General features: G+C 45.9%; 1 long non-coding RNA gene across 4 annotated transcripts; it reads right to left on the bottom strand.

Moving 5' to 3' along the window:
* Positions 1-8,373: 8,373 nt before the first annotated feature.
* LOC145721509 (uncharacterized) lies at positions 8,374-15,001 on the bottom strand. 4 transcript variants are annotated; one of them, XR_014145238.1, is made up of 4 exons: positions 12,515-15,001; positions 10,098-10,383; positions 9,063-9,149; positions 8,374-8,919 (listed from the first exon to the last, which is right to left on the bottom strand). It is a non-coding gene; the product is annotated as an uncharacterized LOC145721509 (long non-coding RNA). The 4 variants fall into 4 exon arrangements; XR_014145237.1 differs by having other exon boundaries at positions 8,374-9,149; positions 12,515-12,577; positions 13,445-15,001; XR_014145235.1 differs by having other exon boundaries at positions 8,374-9,149.
* Between the last annotated feature and the right edge of the window lie 591 nt (positions 15,002-15,592).

Here is a 15,592-nt window from a genome sequence, read left to right as displayed (position 1 = left end):
TCGGCTCATGTCATGATCCTGGAGTCCCAGGATCGAGTCCCGCATCAGGCTCCCTGCTCAGCAGGGAGTCTGCTTCTCCCTCTGACCCTCCCCCCTCTCATGCTCTATCTCATTCTCTCTCTCAAATAAATAAATAAATAAATAAATCTAAAATAATCATCTATTATCCTATGACCCAGCAATTCCACTTTTTAGGTATTTATCCAAGAGAAATGAAAACATATGTTGATAACACAGTGTATACAAGAATGTTTGTATCAGCTTTATTTGATGCAATAAAAAATGGTAAACAACCCAAATGTTTGTCATCAGGAGAACGGATAAACAAATTGTGCTCTATTCCTACAACAGAATACTACTCAGCCATAAAAAAAAGGAACAAACTTCTGATACAAACACAACCATACAGATGAATCCCAAAAACATTACGGTGAAGGAAAGAAGCCTTATATAAAGGAGTTCACTCTACATCTTTCCAATTCTTCTGTATGTTTGAAGTGTTTTATAATAGGGGCACCTGGGTGGCTCAGTTGGTTAAGCGTCTGACTCAACTTTGGCTCAGGTCATGATCTCAGGGTCGTGAGATCGAACCCTGAGTCAAATCTGCACTGGGCATGGAGCCTGCTTGAGGTTCTCTCTCTCCCTCTGTCCCCCACCCCCACTCTCTCTCACTAAAAAAAAAAGGTTTTATAAAATGTTGGTGACAATGAAATGTTAGGAAGACATAAAGACAAGAGAAAATTAAAAATAAAATAAAAACAAAAGCGGAGGGAATTCCTTGCCAACAGGTCCACACAAGAAATTCCAAAGAAGTTCTTCAGGCTGAATAAAGTTGATAACAGATGTGGAAGATCTCTTTACTGAAACTAATTATAGTCAGACTTTATAAACTGTGGTAACTGGTGGTGAAGGTCAAGCCATCCTAGCAAAAAATCGGAGTGCTGGACCAATTTTTGTTTTTAAATAGACTTTATCTTTTAGAGCAGGTTCAGGTTCAGAGCAAGACTGAGGAGATACAGAGATTTCCCATGTACCCTCTGCCCTCACACATGCATGGCCTCCCTCATTATCAACACCCCCCAACAGAGGGGTACATTTGTTATAATTGATGAATGTACGCTGACGCATCATTATCACCCAGAGTCTGTAGTTTACATTAGGGTTCACTTTTCTTTTCTTTTTTTCTTTTTTTAAGTGAGCTCTAAGCCCAATGTGGAGCTTGAACTCATGACCCAAGATCAAGAGTCACATGCTCTACCAACTGAGCCAGCCAGGTGCCCCAGCATGATCTCAGGATCATGAGATCAAGCCCCACCTCTGGCTCTGCACCGGGCGTGGAGCCTGTTTAAGATTCTCTCTCTCCCTCTCCCTCTGCAACTCCCCTCCTCTCCCTCTCAAAAACAAACAAACAAACGAAAATGAAAATAACCAGTGCTGGTGAGGATGTGGAGAAACTGGAATCCTGATCCCTGGTTCTAATACGTCACTGGTGGGAATGTAAAATGGTGTAGCTGCTGCTCAAAATGTTGAACACAGAATTACCATGAGTCAGGATATTAAGCCTATCTTTTTATTTTCTGTTATTTTGATGCTTTGACATCTGGGGCATTGCTGATCCTGGAGAGACTGCCGCTCCTGTGGTAAGCTCATTCCTAGAGATAACATACAATCCACATGACTGGTGAGTGGACCTTTTGCGTGCAAACCACCCAATCTGAGGTCCACACTCTTAACCACCTCCTCAATGGGGCTTTCACACTCGGGCCACTCTCCCCATGCCCAGTCACCCCATGGCCAGGTACTACACAACTATGAGGTAGCCCCCATGATCCAGAGCCTGCTGAAATTATTCACACTAACCAATCCTAACCCTGTTTATGCTGCTGTGCCTGTTCCTTCTGCCAGAAACCAAAGTAAAGTCTCTTGGCCGCATTTCCCCCCTTTGGGTCTGCCCCCTACATGACTCTGGTGTTTCCTCCCGTGGCCGTGTGCTGTGCTTTGTCTCCTGCTCCTAGACATCTGTTAGTGTAAACTTCTTCTTTCACAACACTGATTTCCATATACACGTGTCTGGATTAAAACAAATTCCAGATACCCTTAAAACAATTCCACTTCGGGCGCCTGGATGCCTCAGTTGGTTAAGCAACTGCCTTCGGCTTAGGTCATGATCCTGGAGTCCCTGGATCTAGTCCTGCGTCGGGCTCCCTGCTTGGCAGGGGGTCTGCTTCTCCCTCTGACCCTCCCCCCTCTCATGTGCTCTCTCTCATTCTCTCTCTCTCAAATAAATAAATAAAATCTTTAAAAAAAAATTAAAAACAAAACAAAAAAACAATTCCACTTCTAGGTATATACCCCAAAGAATGGAAAGTAGACCCTCACACTAATATTTGTCCATCAATGCTCCTAACAGCATTATTCAAAATAGCCCAAAGGTGGAAACAATCCCAAATGTCCATCAGGGGAGGAAGAAGCAGATTGTGGTATATATATGAAATGGAATATTATTTAGCCAGAAAAAGGAATAAAATACTGACACATGCTATGACCTGGATGAACCTGAAAATATTATGCTAAAAAAAAAGGCACGTGTTATATTATTCCATTTATATGAAGTGTCTTGGGGCGCCTGGCTGGCTCAGTCGGAAGAGCGTGCAGCTCTTGATCTCGAGGGGTCGTGAGTTCAAGCCTCACATGGGGTGGAGAGATTAAATTTTTTAAAAAACTTTATATGAAGTGTCTCAAATAGGTAAATCCATAGGGACAGACAACAGATTAGTGACTGCCAGGGGCTCACGGGAGGGAGTGACTGCTTAACGGATTTATGGTTTCTTTGAGGGGTGATGGAACATTGGAACGAGATAGAGGTGGTGATTGCACATCGTCATGAATGTACTTAAATACCAATGAGTGGTATGTTTCAAAGTGGTTAATTTTACATTATGTGACTTTTATCTCAATTTAAAAAAAAAAGAAAAAAGATTATGCTATAGAATAAATGAGTAGGCATAAAGGAAACAAGATTGGGGTGCCTGGGTGGCTCAGTCAGTTAAGCATCTGATTCTTAATTGCAGCTCAGGTCATGATCTCGGAGTCCTGGGATCGAGCCCCGCATTGGGCTCTGTGATCAGTGGGGAGTCTGCTTGAAATTCTCTCCCTCCCTCTCTCTAAAATAAATAAATAAATCTTCAAAAAACAAAAAGGAAACAAGATTGGCCAGGCATTGATAATTATTGCAGCTGGTGGTGGGTACTTGGGTTTCACTATATTATTCTCTTGACTTGTATATATCTGTTTAAAATATTCCATAAAAGAAAGGTGTGTGTGTGTGTGTGTGTGTGTGTGTGTTTAAGAGGAGGGTTCCAGCAATAGTAAAGACACTGTCAAAGATTCAGGAGAAGATTTAAAAACAAAAACAAACAAAAAAACAGTTTCATGAAAGAATGGAAAATTCAGTATTTGTAAATTAATGAATTGTGATGTATAAAGTGAACATGCAGCTAAATTAATAAATAAAATACTAGAACTATTATATTACAAGCATATATCACAAACAGGCATTTGCATCCCTAAAAGTTTATACACTTAAGTTGGCAAAAAACCCTTTATTTTGGACTTCTTCAGAAGAAGCAGCTTTGTCTTTGTGGTCTTCTCATATTCTAGCATTTGAGGTATATTTCCGTAATGAACAGAGGATCCCGTCGTTAGAAAGCCACCCTCATTCCTGGAGCAGGGCCATGTCCCCACACCTCAGCAGAGCCTGGTGACATTCAGCACCTCCCGAGTCTAACCAACGTATGACCGGAGTCCTCGCTCACCCACCACCTCACTTCACCAACTCGGTTTCCATGTTGAGTAATTCTGATCTTCTGTCCACAAAAATGGTAAATCCAGACCTTTCTAAATAAGATCACATTTTCATTAAGCCCCCAGATGAGATTTACCTAGAGCCTGATTTGCCCATACAGAGACCCAGGTCCCCTCTTTATATCCATTTGTTATTTCCTCATGTAACCTCAAGGGCTCATGTAACCTTCCCATGGGCTCAAGGAGAGTTTCAAGTTTTTTCCCCTCTAGCCTTCTGACCACACCTGCCTTTTGTGATATGACCATGTCCTCATGCCCTCATGCCCTGGGCACACACCTTCTCTGACAGTAGGTACCCCTAAGTCTCTGACTCCCAGAGAAGCCATCAGTTTCCCTTTGACACCCTACATCCCATAATTACCCACAGCACAGCGGAGATCAGGCTTTAACATCTGGTAAGAGTATGCTGAACATTAAGAGTTAATGATCCATAGTCGTGTTGGCAAACCTGTTTCTGTGAAGGACCAAATAATAAATATTTTGGGTGTCGTGGGCCACACACAGTTTCTGTCACGTCGTCTTCTTTGTTTGCACAGACCTTTAAACATATAAAAACCACTCTTAACTCTAGGCTGGACAGAGTGGGCTGGGGCTGGGGCTGGCTTGCAGGCTATCTTGGGCTGACCCTCATATGACTGTCCCATCTGAATCTTGGAAGGGGCTGCAGTCAGGGTCCACCCACAGGATCCCCAACAACACTGTTCTTGCCCAATTCCCAGGCTCAGCCCTTGCAGCAGTTTTAGAGAAACTGCTCGTGTTAGTCAAGTGTTCTCAGAGACACAAACCCAATAAGGCATAAAGATAGAGATGTACAAACAGAGATAGAGATTTATTTTAAGGGATTGGCTCACAGCACTGTGGTTGCCAATGTGCCAGCAGGCTGGAAATTCAGGCTGATGTCACAGGGTTGAGTCCAAACTCCACAGGGCAGTAGGCTGGAAACTCAGGGAGGCGAGTTCCGGGTCTGCATTCCGGTCTTGAGGACTCTTTCTTCATCAGAAACTCTCCGTCTTTGCACATAGGGCCTTCAACTGATTGGATGGAGTTTCTCCACATTATAAAGAGTAAGCTGCTTTTTACTCAAGGTCTACTGAATTAAACATTCACAGCAACATCGACACTGCTGTTCAGCCAAACAACTGGCACCTGAGCCCTGGCCAAGTGGACGCAAAACAGACCATCCCGTGGCCCGTGCCTCAGAATCCGGGTTCAGGAGACGTTGGGCCAGGAAAGAGAGAAAGCTCTCACTTTCCCTCTACTCCCATGCCTGTCTCCGGACGCTCCACATATTGTCCAAGGACTAGCCTCTTTGCTCGACAGCTGACAGAATTTCCACTCCTTTCTCGGGAAACACAACTCCCAACCCCAGCGGTAAAGGGCACTTCCTCAGGAGTGAGTTGGCATGACAGGAATTTAATTCTGGCTTTAGCTCTGCTGCTAACCCACCGTAGGGCCTGATTTTTCATCAGCTCTAGGCCTCCTGTAGATCTCTGGACCCAAAACACAGAAGAACGCTGTAGAACAAAGTAGATGCTAAACAGATACTTGTTAGGTCACCTTAGCTTGAGGAAGCTTTATCTGATCAAAAAACAGCTTTATTTCCCCAGGCCAGCCCTCCCTGCCCCTCTTGCTGCCCCACCCCCGAGCTCTATGTCACAGTGCCCATGTTTTAACCCAAAGAGCAGGATCTAGGTGCTTGCAACTTGGACCTAGAGCTGAAAGTTAGTCTCTCTGTCAAGTAATGAGCACTTACTGCAGATGAGTGTCTACCACATGCCAGACATTGTAAGAGTTTTATCTAACCCTCAACGAGCCCACCGGCAAGAAAGATGCCACAGTCCCCATTCATAGTAGTGTCCCAGGGGCCAGCACAGGGACAGGAAGTACCCCCTCTCAGGGGGTTGAGAGGGAGGTAATTTACATTTCAGACAGTTTACATTTCCAAACAGAACAGTAACTCTTATTCCAGGGAGAGGGGCCAGCACCAATTTCCCCAGGGACCATGGGTAGGTAGTGACTCATCCTGTGTGCAGTCACTTAATGACTCCCCAGTAGAAGAGAATAGGCATCCCACCGCTGAAGCAAGCCTACTCCCCTGAGCTCCAGGAGACTGCTTGCAGCTTCACAAAACTAGTTTTTCCAGACTCAACTTACTCCAAACCAGCAAACGGACATTCACTCTTGACAATCCTTCAAATTGTTCAGAAGCACTAGTCTTTGCATCTTTTTCAGGCCTTCAGCCATTCCTCATGTCACCTCTTCTCAAGCCCCCATCCCACCCACCATGTCAGCTCTCCCCCCAACCCACCCAATTCAGCGGTACTTAGCTGTGGCTACTCACTGGAACCACGCAGGGAGCTTTGGTGAATATCGAAAGCTTGAGGAGAAACGGGATATTTGCATGGTCCCCAAGTATCTCCTCCAAGATTTTATTAAGAATAAAGGGGGGAAATATGATTCTTCAGGGGAGAATCCCAGAAGACACCACTCTAACCAAAAGAGCAAGGTTTGAATATCCCTCATAATAAGATTTTATCAGGAAAAGAAAAACAGTAGCCCTTCCTCCTGTGAGTCTCCTATACTTTCACACAGAACACTATTTTTTTTTTAAGAATTATCCATTTATTTTAGAGGGAGATTGAGAGAGTGCACACATGCAAGGGGGGAGGGGCTGAGGGAGGGAGAAAGAATCCTCAAGCAGATTCCCCACTGAGCACAGAACCCAATGCAGAGCTCAATCCCAGGACCCTGAGATCATGACCTGAGCCAAAATCAAGAGTCAGCCCCCCAATCGACTGAGATACCCAGGTGCGCCCCCCCCCACTTTTTAAATAATCTCTAGGCCCAACCTGGGGCTTGAACTCATGACCCTAGGATCAAGAGCCACATGCTCTACCAACTGAGCCAGCCAGGAGCCCCAGAACTCTTCACTTTTGATACCCCTAGTCACCAAATGTGTAGAGGTTTATCCCCACCGAGCTGGGTGTCCTACAACTTAACTCAGCACTACCTGGAGCTGATGTCAGACTTGCCCCCACTTCAGATGCCAGTCACCAAGTAGTAGGTCCCCAGGTTACCCACAACTTCTGTCCAACCTGGCTACAAATTGGAGGTTCCCAAGACCGACTCTGCTTTGGATTCAATTAGTTTGCTAGGATATGATAAAGCCAGATGAAGACCTGGGAGGGTGGTGAGCCCAGGAGCTTCTCTCCCCATGGATTGGGGTGCGTCACCCTCTGGTATGTGGATGTGTTCACCCATCTGGAGGCTCCATGACGTAGACATGATCAATTATTAACTCCATTTTCAGTCCCTCTTCCTATTCTGGAGAATGAATGGAAGGTGGGACTGAAAATTCCAAGCTTCTAATCATGGCTTGGTCTCTTTCTGGTGACTGGCTCCCATCGAGGAGCCCACCTACAGTCACCTCACTAGAACAAGACACTCCTCTCACCCAAGAAATTACAAAGACTTTAGGAATTCTGTGCCAGGCACCGGGGACAGAGACCAATACATATTTTCTATTATTACATAAAAATATGTTGACATCACAAATCTTTTGATGTGACGCACTGAAAAAACACAAATCCACTACTATGGTATTCTTGGCAAAAATGTGTAACCTCAATCTAATCGTGAGAGAACACCAGAAAAGCCCAAACCAGCAGACATTTCGTCCTTTGGGTACTCTTCAAAAATGTTAGAGTCATGGAAGGCAAGAAAGAACTGTGGAATTGTTATAGATTGGAGAATGCTAAGGAGGCATGACAATTAAATGCCAAGTGGGGTCCCGGGTAGGATCCTGGAACAGAAGAAAAGGCAATAGTGGAAGGACAGGTGAAACTGGAATAAGGTCCATCATCCAGTGCCTAGCATTGTGCCAGCATTGATTTCTTAGTTTTGCTCATTGGGCTGTGGTTATATCAGACGTTAACATAAGGGGAAGCTGGATGAAGGGTATATGGGAATTTTCTGTATTATTTCTGCAATTCTCCTGTAAGCCAAAAAAGTTTTTTTTAAGTTTAAAAACTACTGATGTGTAGGTCCCCCTCCCCAAGATTCTCCTTGGCCTGGGCATCAAGGGTCTTGAAAGTTCCCAGGTGATTATAATGTCCAGCCAGGGTTAAGAACCATTGTTCAAGTTTGTCTCTGTCTCCCACAGTGTAACTTCCAGAACCAGACACTATAGTTCACGTGTGGTCTGACAGGAATACAACAGGACTCTCACCTCCTTTTGTCTGGACACCAGATCTTTATTAATGCAGCCTGGAGTCCATGCGCTTCCTTTAAAAACACAGATTATTGGGGCGCCTGGGTGGCTCAGTTGGTTAAGCGACTGCCTTCGGCTCAGGTCATGATCCTGGAGTCCTGGGATCGAGTCCCGCATCGGGCTCCCTGCTCAGCAGGGAGTCTGCTTCTCCCTCTCCCACTCCCCCCTCTTGTGCTCTTTCTCTCTCTCACTCTCTCTCTCAAATAAATAAATAGAATCTTAAAAAAAATAAAAATAACACAGATTATTAACCCAACAAGAGCTTTTTCCTTTCTAAAACCCCAAGTCTTTCCTCATATGATATTCTGCTGTGCCATGCTTCTCCTTTCCTGGCATTGGGCATGGTTTTATACCCTGAGATCCAGATATTTCATCTCCTTAGATTTGGTCCTTTGTTCCAACCTGTCAGGATGCTCAATGCTTCCTGCCACATTGTCTCCACACTTACCCCCAGATTTGGGCACACACACTTGAAAACCAGGGCTTCTTCATCTTTATTTAAGACACCAGTGAGAGCACTTGGACAGGTGGACAGAGCCCTACAGCCCATCCCCAGATGTCCTGGTTAGCATCCTTCCAGTTGTCTCTGTTGAGGACTGGGCTTGTGGTCCCAAGGGGCAAAGATGGCTGGTCAGGGAGGTTATCCAAAGTGTCCAGGACTAGGATGAGCCAGAGGGAAAGTAGGAGCCAGGTTTTTAGAGAACACCGAAGGCCAGGCCAGGGAAGCTGCAGATTGTAATCAAGTGCACAGGGCAGGGCTGGCGATGAATGAAGAAGACAAGAGGCTGGGAGACACACGGACCCCAAAATAAAGAGGAGAGCAAGAGCAGTGATGGGAATAGACTGAGGGCCACCCTGAACTGCCTCTAGTTCCCCAAATGTGTCAGATGCCATGGCTTAGCCCAAGCCTTCCCTCTGCCCCAATTACCTTTTCTCCTGAGGCAACCTTATGAGTTCCTTTCCTTCCTCGGACACACTGCTTCTGCGACGCGTTCCCCATCTTTCACAGGTAGACCTGCAGAGAATGGGAAGGAAGGGGAAAGCTGTTCCTCTCTCTCAGGACAAGAGCATCAGTCCAAATATGGAGAAGCCTGGAGTGGTTCAGGAGGTGGAGGATGCGGTCAGACACCGGGCAGGTTGTAGCCCCAAAGAGCACCCATCACGTGAATGCACTACTCAGGCCTCTGATCGTGAGCCCCTGGGGGGCCAGGACCTTGTTATGTCGACCTTCAGAGCCAGTGCCAAGGCCAGCATTGACAGTTGGCCCTTCTTGGGTGGACTTTTGAGTGATCCACTGACCAGCCTGAAAAGAACACCACTCGGCCAGGTGAGCGACTCTGCAGGGCGGGGAATCTGAATCCAGATGTATCTCAGCAGTTAAAACAGTGGCGTGGAATAGCTAAGGTGACTTTTAACAAGGAGGTTTGGAAAGATCCAGATCTAATAGTTGAAAACTATTCAGTAAACATGTTTTTTAAAAAGATTTTATTTATTTATTTGAAAGAGAAAGCAGGAGCAGGGGGAGCTGCAGAGGGAGAGGGAGAAGCAGACTCCCTGCTGAGCAGGGAGCCCGACTCGGGGCTCGGTCCCAGGACCCTGAGATCATGACCTGGGCCGAAGGCAGACGCTTAACTGGCCGAGCCATCGAGGTGCCCCAGTAAACATATTTTTAACAGCACCATTGAGTTATAATTCACATGCCATATAATGCATCTCTTGAAAGAGTACAATTCAATGGCTTTTAGTATACTCGCAAAACTTTGGAATCACAACCATAATCAATGTTAGAACATTTTTATCACCCCAAAGAGAAACCTCATACCTGTTAGCAGTCATTCCCCATTCCTCCCTGCCCTCAACCTCTGATAACCACTAAGCTACTGTCTGTCTCTGCGGATCTGCTTATTCGGGACATTTCTTATAAATGGAATCATACAACAGGTGTCTGGCTTCTTTCACTTACCATCATTTTTTCAAGGTTCATCCATATCGTAGCACATATCAGTAGGTTGTTCCTTTTTATGGCTGAATAAGATTCTGTGTTCTAGTAATATTCTGTATGAATATACCACATCAGTTCATCCATTCATCCATTGATGGCTTGTGTCTACCTTTTGGTTATGACAAATAATGCTGCAATGAACACGTGGTACACGTTTTTGTGTGGACATATGTTTTCACTTCTCTTGGGTTGATAAACACAATTTTAAACTGCGGCATAATACTGTGTGCAGCTATATCTTCTCAGGCTGTAAACACACAAACATTGGAGATAATTTTTGGATTCTTTTTGCCATTACAAATAATGGCGTGGTGAATAATTCAGGATGCGAAGCCTTGCGTATAGCTGGGGTTATTTTCTGGTGTGAAATGGATGTGGATGTGCTCAGAGCAGAGTGCGCAGGATGGAGATTGAATTTTGAATCCAGGCAATGCAATAACTTATGTGTATGTGGCATTATTACATTTATAAAACACTTATCTCTTTCTCTCTTTTAAAGATACATGAAGGGGCACCTGGGTGGCTCAGTCGGTTAAGCATCCGACTCTTGGTTTCGGCTCAGGTCATGATCTCAGGGTCGTGAGATCGAGCCCTGCGTCGGGCTCCTCGCTCAGCATGGAGTCTGCTTAAGATTCTCTCTCTCCCTCTCCCTGTGCCCCTCCCCCTGCTCATGCTCTCTCTCTCTCAAATAAATAAGTAAAATCTTAAAAAATATATAAAGATACATGAAAACCATGGGGATATTTAACTTGAAGAAGAGGAGACTTAGGGGGTCATAACTGTCACCTGTAAATACCTGAATGGCCACCCTTTGAAAGGGAAGAGGCCAATTAATATGGTTCCAAAGAACAGGTTCTGCCTTCTGTTGGTCAAGCCTGTTGTGACTGGACATTTTTCTCCCAGCCCTTCCATATAGAGGGGGCAGCCTTTGCATATCTTGGTGCTTCTGCTTGTGACTCAGAGTGAGACTCAGGACTTTGGGTGAAATAAAGATGGGTTCTAACGGTGAAGAAGAATTCTTAAATCTTTAGCAAGAGATTGATCTAAACTTGGGCTGTCAGCTGAGTTCAGGTTTACCACAGAGCTGACCTCCAGCAAGAAGGGAACATTTCAGTCTGGGGAGCTGTCAAGGGATGGAGTAGGGGCATGTGTCTGTGTTTGTATGTGTGTGTTGAGAAATTCAGCTGCAGCTGGAAAGTGGAGCAGAGGAAGTTGGATGAAAATGTGCAGAAGAAGTTGCGGTTGGGGACCAGTCAGAACGGAAGGCTTGTTTCTCTGGAAGGCGTGGAACACATTGACCCAGATGGCAGTTGGCAACATCTCAGAAAATGACTGTCAAGGTAGACATGTGCTCATTGTCATGAAGACCTGTCAATCCCTGAGAAATACGAGCCTCTTGTCAGCACCGGCCCCATAAGAATGGAAGAATATTTGCCCTAAAGTTGCTAATGTTGCTGATGTAATGGTAAAGAAGATGCCTTTTAATTTAATTACCATATATTTTCATAAGCACCTCTAAAATCCCCCTGGGCATACCTTGTAAAAGTTCCCTACCTGGGATTGGGAGAAAGTCCTTGACTTTCAGACCCTCCCCTCCCCGATATTTACCAACACAGAATAGTAGAACAGGAAAAGTTAACCATAATAAACATTCCCAAGTAGAGGAAAGATGGAAAGCTGCCTACGTGGGACTGGGGGAAGTGATTGGGTTCTGTCCCTGGAAGTGACTCGTGTGGCTCGTGGGTCAACTGTTTGGGAGGCTCGATCTACACCATCAAACCCAGTGGCCATATCTGAAATAGACCTTGGGCCATATGTTCCCCATGAAAGCTGAGCTGCTTTCTCAGCTTGCTTCCTGCCTGTAAAATGTTGGGAGATCCAAAGATTATTTCAAGTATTGAAACAGTCCCTGTTTCTTTGAGTTTAGATTAATGGTTCTTTCGGAGCTACAGCTTCCTAAAAAATGTAGTTGGCTTTATGACTTTTTTTTTTTTCAAGTGCACCCAATAGACATTACCTCATGCACCCAAAATTCCATTTTCCCATTGCTTTACCCAAAGCGAAAACCTTATTAGCTAAATTATCTTCCTACCAAGTTATCTCAGAGGATCATTTTAACAAAGGTTTTGCCATTGTACTATATGGACTGCCACTTTCCCCACCTTGAATGACAGTGCCCTCATGGTCCACCACTCGGACCATGCCAATGCCAAATGCCAATGCCACTATTTTTAAACTTTTGTACTTACTTCCAGGTACCAATTTTTGTATAGGTCAATATTCACTATGATGTTACAACAACCACCCCGAAATCTCAGGAGCCTACCAAAAAATAAATAAATAAATAAAAGGGAAGGTTGATTTCTTGCTCACTTTACCTGTTATTCTAGCATCAACTCCAGTGATGCTCACATGTCCTGAGTTGGCAGAGTAGCTCCTGTCTGGGACAAACAAGGCAAAGAAGGACGAAGAACAATGGTGGAAGAGCATTAGCTCTTAAAACTTCTACTGGGAAGTGGCACTTGTCACTTCTACTCACACAGTCTGTTAGCCATATTAAGTAAATGATCAAGTCTGGCTTCGTTGGAGGTGGAGGGAATAATCTTCTCATAGGGAAGAACTGAATATTTGGAACAATAACACAATCTACCAAGGGGCCAATAAACAGAACCCGCTTCCCCATCTGAGTTCTGAACAAGGACACGGGACAAACTGAGCCAACACATAGACAATCAAAACGACCCCACAGCTTGGTATAAGCGCCACCATGGGATTGTTGATATAGAAGCCCAGAATTTAAAACCTTACTGCCTAGTTGCTCCTTTGCTGGTTGGGGCAGGCCTGTAGGGGGGAACCCTGCTCATGGAATTGCAGAGAACATACTCCAAGGGAAGGAACCGGCTTCTCAAGCAAAGGGGAAGGGACCGGGGCGGGAGGAGACACCTGGTTTCTCCTTCCAAACTTTCCAGGCAAATAAGTTATCCCAACTTCCCTGAAACAGAGTAAGTGAACAGACTGAGGAAGGTCAGGCGTTTGTAATGCTAAAAAGCTCCTGCCACATGAAAAGAAACATGAGTAGTGGGGAGAAAACCCTCATGAAGTAGGTATCTTTCAGGCAAGGTGAAGACCAATAACTCGCTCAAGTCCCATGTGGGCAGCTGAGTGCCACCCAAATGCAGGGACGGGAGGGGTAGATTTCACTTAAGAGAGACCACGGTGTGCTTCATGAAGAGGAATTTGTGATCTGGGTGGAAAGGTGATGATCTGAGGAATTTTTTCTGTGTGCCTTTGTGAATTCAAATTTGTACCTGCTGATTTCATAGAAGTCTTCTTTTTGTGTTTAAGAACCACGGTATAGTTGTGGACGCCTGCCCCTATTCCACTCCCTAGGTAAGCCACTCAGTAAACCACAGAATGAAAAATGGGTTGACAGCGACTTATCAGGCCTATTTTACAGGCTCAGAGGGGCTGAAATGGTGCCTGAAATCCAGACCCTACAGGGCACGACTGGGATGTCTTGGTCTTCTGATTCCCATGCAGAGTTCCCCTGCGTCCCACTGCCTGTCTCCCCCGAGGAGGGGGCTAGAATGTCTCGATGCACCTGTCCCGCTCCCCAGTCCTCCGAGGAAGGAGATGGCAACCCAGGCCCAGCGATTGCAGGACCTCGGGCCAATGCCAGGCCAATCCACGCGGGACCCTCGAGGAGGGGTCTTTTGCCCTCCAAGCAGCAAAACGACAGACAGAAGAGGCCTGATCTCACGAACGTACGTGCAATTCCAGGATTTACCTTCAGCAGCACAGCGCGGCCGGGGGTGGGGGTGGGGGCAGGTCCACGGCACAAACCCCTCCCCCAAGTCGCCCCAGATCTGCGAGGAAGCGGGAGCCAACCTGACTACACATGAGAGCCGATCCTTTAGGACGACGCCGAAGGTGAGGGCGGAGTCTGTTTCCAGGACAACCCGGTGTAGCGTGCAGCGGATTCATTTTTTCAGAATGCCTCCGCGTGCTGCGTTTTCCTCGCTCTAGTTGCCAAAAGAATGCACACTGGGCCATCGTTCTGCTTCCTTTTCTCCCCTTATTTTGCTTTTTCCTCCAAGGTCTGAATCTCTCTCTGCGAGATCGGGTTGATGCCTCCAGCCTGTCTTGATGCCTTAGCCATCCCCGCGTGATGGGCGGTCTCTCGGGTTTCTCCTTGAGATCCATCCTTCCCAAGCGAGGAGTTTGTACTTCACTTCCGGCCGGTGAGCAGCCGCAGGTGGATTTTGAGCCTAACCTGTGTTTTGGGGAGATTGATCTGGCACCAGTGGGCTAGGGGGGTTTAACTGATCATTTGTTTTGCCAGGTGTCTAACATACATTGCTCCTCATGTTTTCAGGGCAGCTTTATTGTGCCCATTTTACAGCTGAGGACATTAACGCTGAAAGGATTAAGCCTCGTCCCCAGATGGCGAGAAGCAAAACCAGGACTCAGCTCCACATCGATTTGGCTCCAATGCCTGTGTCCTTCCTTTTCCCTTCCAGGGAAAAGCCAAAGGCAGGCCAGGTGGTTACTTGGGAAGCCTCTAACCATAACAGAGGCCAAATTTAGGGCAACACAGTGGAATTGCTGGGGCAGGGATGCTGGGAAGAGGCAGATCTAAGTCATAGGGAATGCAGCGTCTGGGTGGGCTGGCGATCCTGTGGAGGGACACACAGAGTTAAGAACTAATTACAGTAAATTATTTTTGTAGAATACTTTATAAAACCTCCACAAATATGAACTCGTTTGTTCCTCATCACAGATTTGGAAAGTCAGTCTTAATATCCCCTTGAATTAAAGTGTTCTGATTCAAAAGCTGATGCATCCCTCCCCCACCCACCCGGCTCCCCACCGCCGCGTCACACACTCTAGGGAATAAACTCCACCTGGAACGTGTGTGCCATCGATTCGCTCCAGGGCTTTGGTGAGAAGGATACACCTGCGAATCTCAGTGACCCAGTGAAAGGTTATTTCTTGCAGTTGTATACACACTAGTGTAGAAACTCTGGGGAGGAGGTACAGGAAATTGAGTCAGAATGGAGGGAAGAGAGGTGGTGGATGGTTTGTCAGGTCAGACTGAGGGTTTGTTTCTCTGGAAGCCACGGGGCACACTGACCTAGCTTAGCAGTTGGCAATAGCTCAGGAAGTGTCTTTCTGGGTCACTGTGTGCTCTCTAGAACTGAAAACTTGTCAGTCATTGAGAAATGGGAACCTCTTGTCAGCACTGCACTATGGGAATGAAAGAGCAATTGCCCTAAAGGTGCTAATGCTTGCTGCCAGACAATAATTTTGGTTTACTATGACCCAGCAATTGCACTACTGGGTATTTACCCCAAAGACACAGATGTAGTGAAAAGAAGGGCCATGTGCACCCCAATGTTCATAGCAGCAATGTCCGCAATAGCCAAACTGTGGAAAGAGCCGAGATGCCCTTCAAC

This window comes from Leptonychotes weddellii, chromosome 5 (genome assembly GCF_054177405.1).
Source record: "Leptonychotes weddellii isolate Sample4059 chromosome 5, ASM5417740v2, whole genome shotgun sequence".
In the NCBI taxonomy this organism is placed as follows: domain Eukaryota; kingdom Metazoa; phylum Chordata; class Mammalia; order Carnivora; family Phocidae; genus Leptonychotes; species Leptonychotes weddellii.
This window is presented reverse-complemented; position numbering and strand designations above follow the sequence as displayed.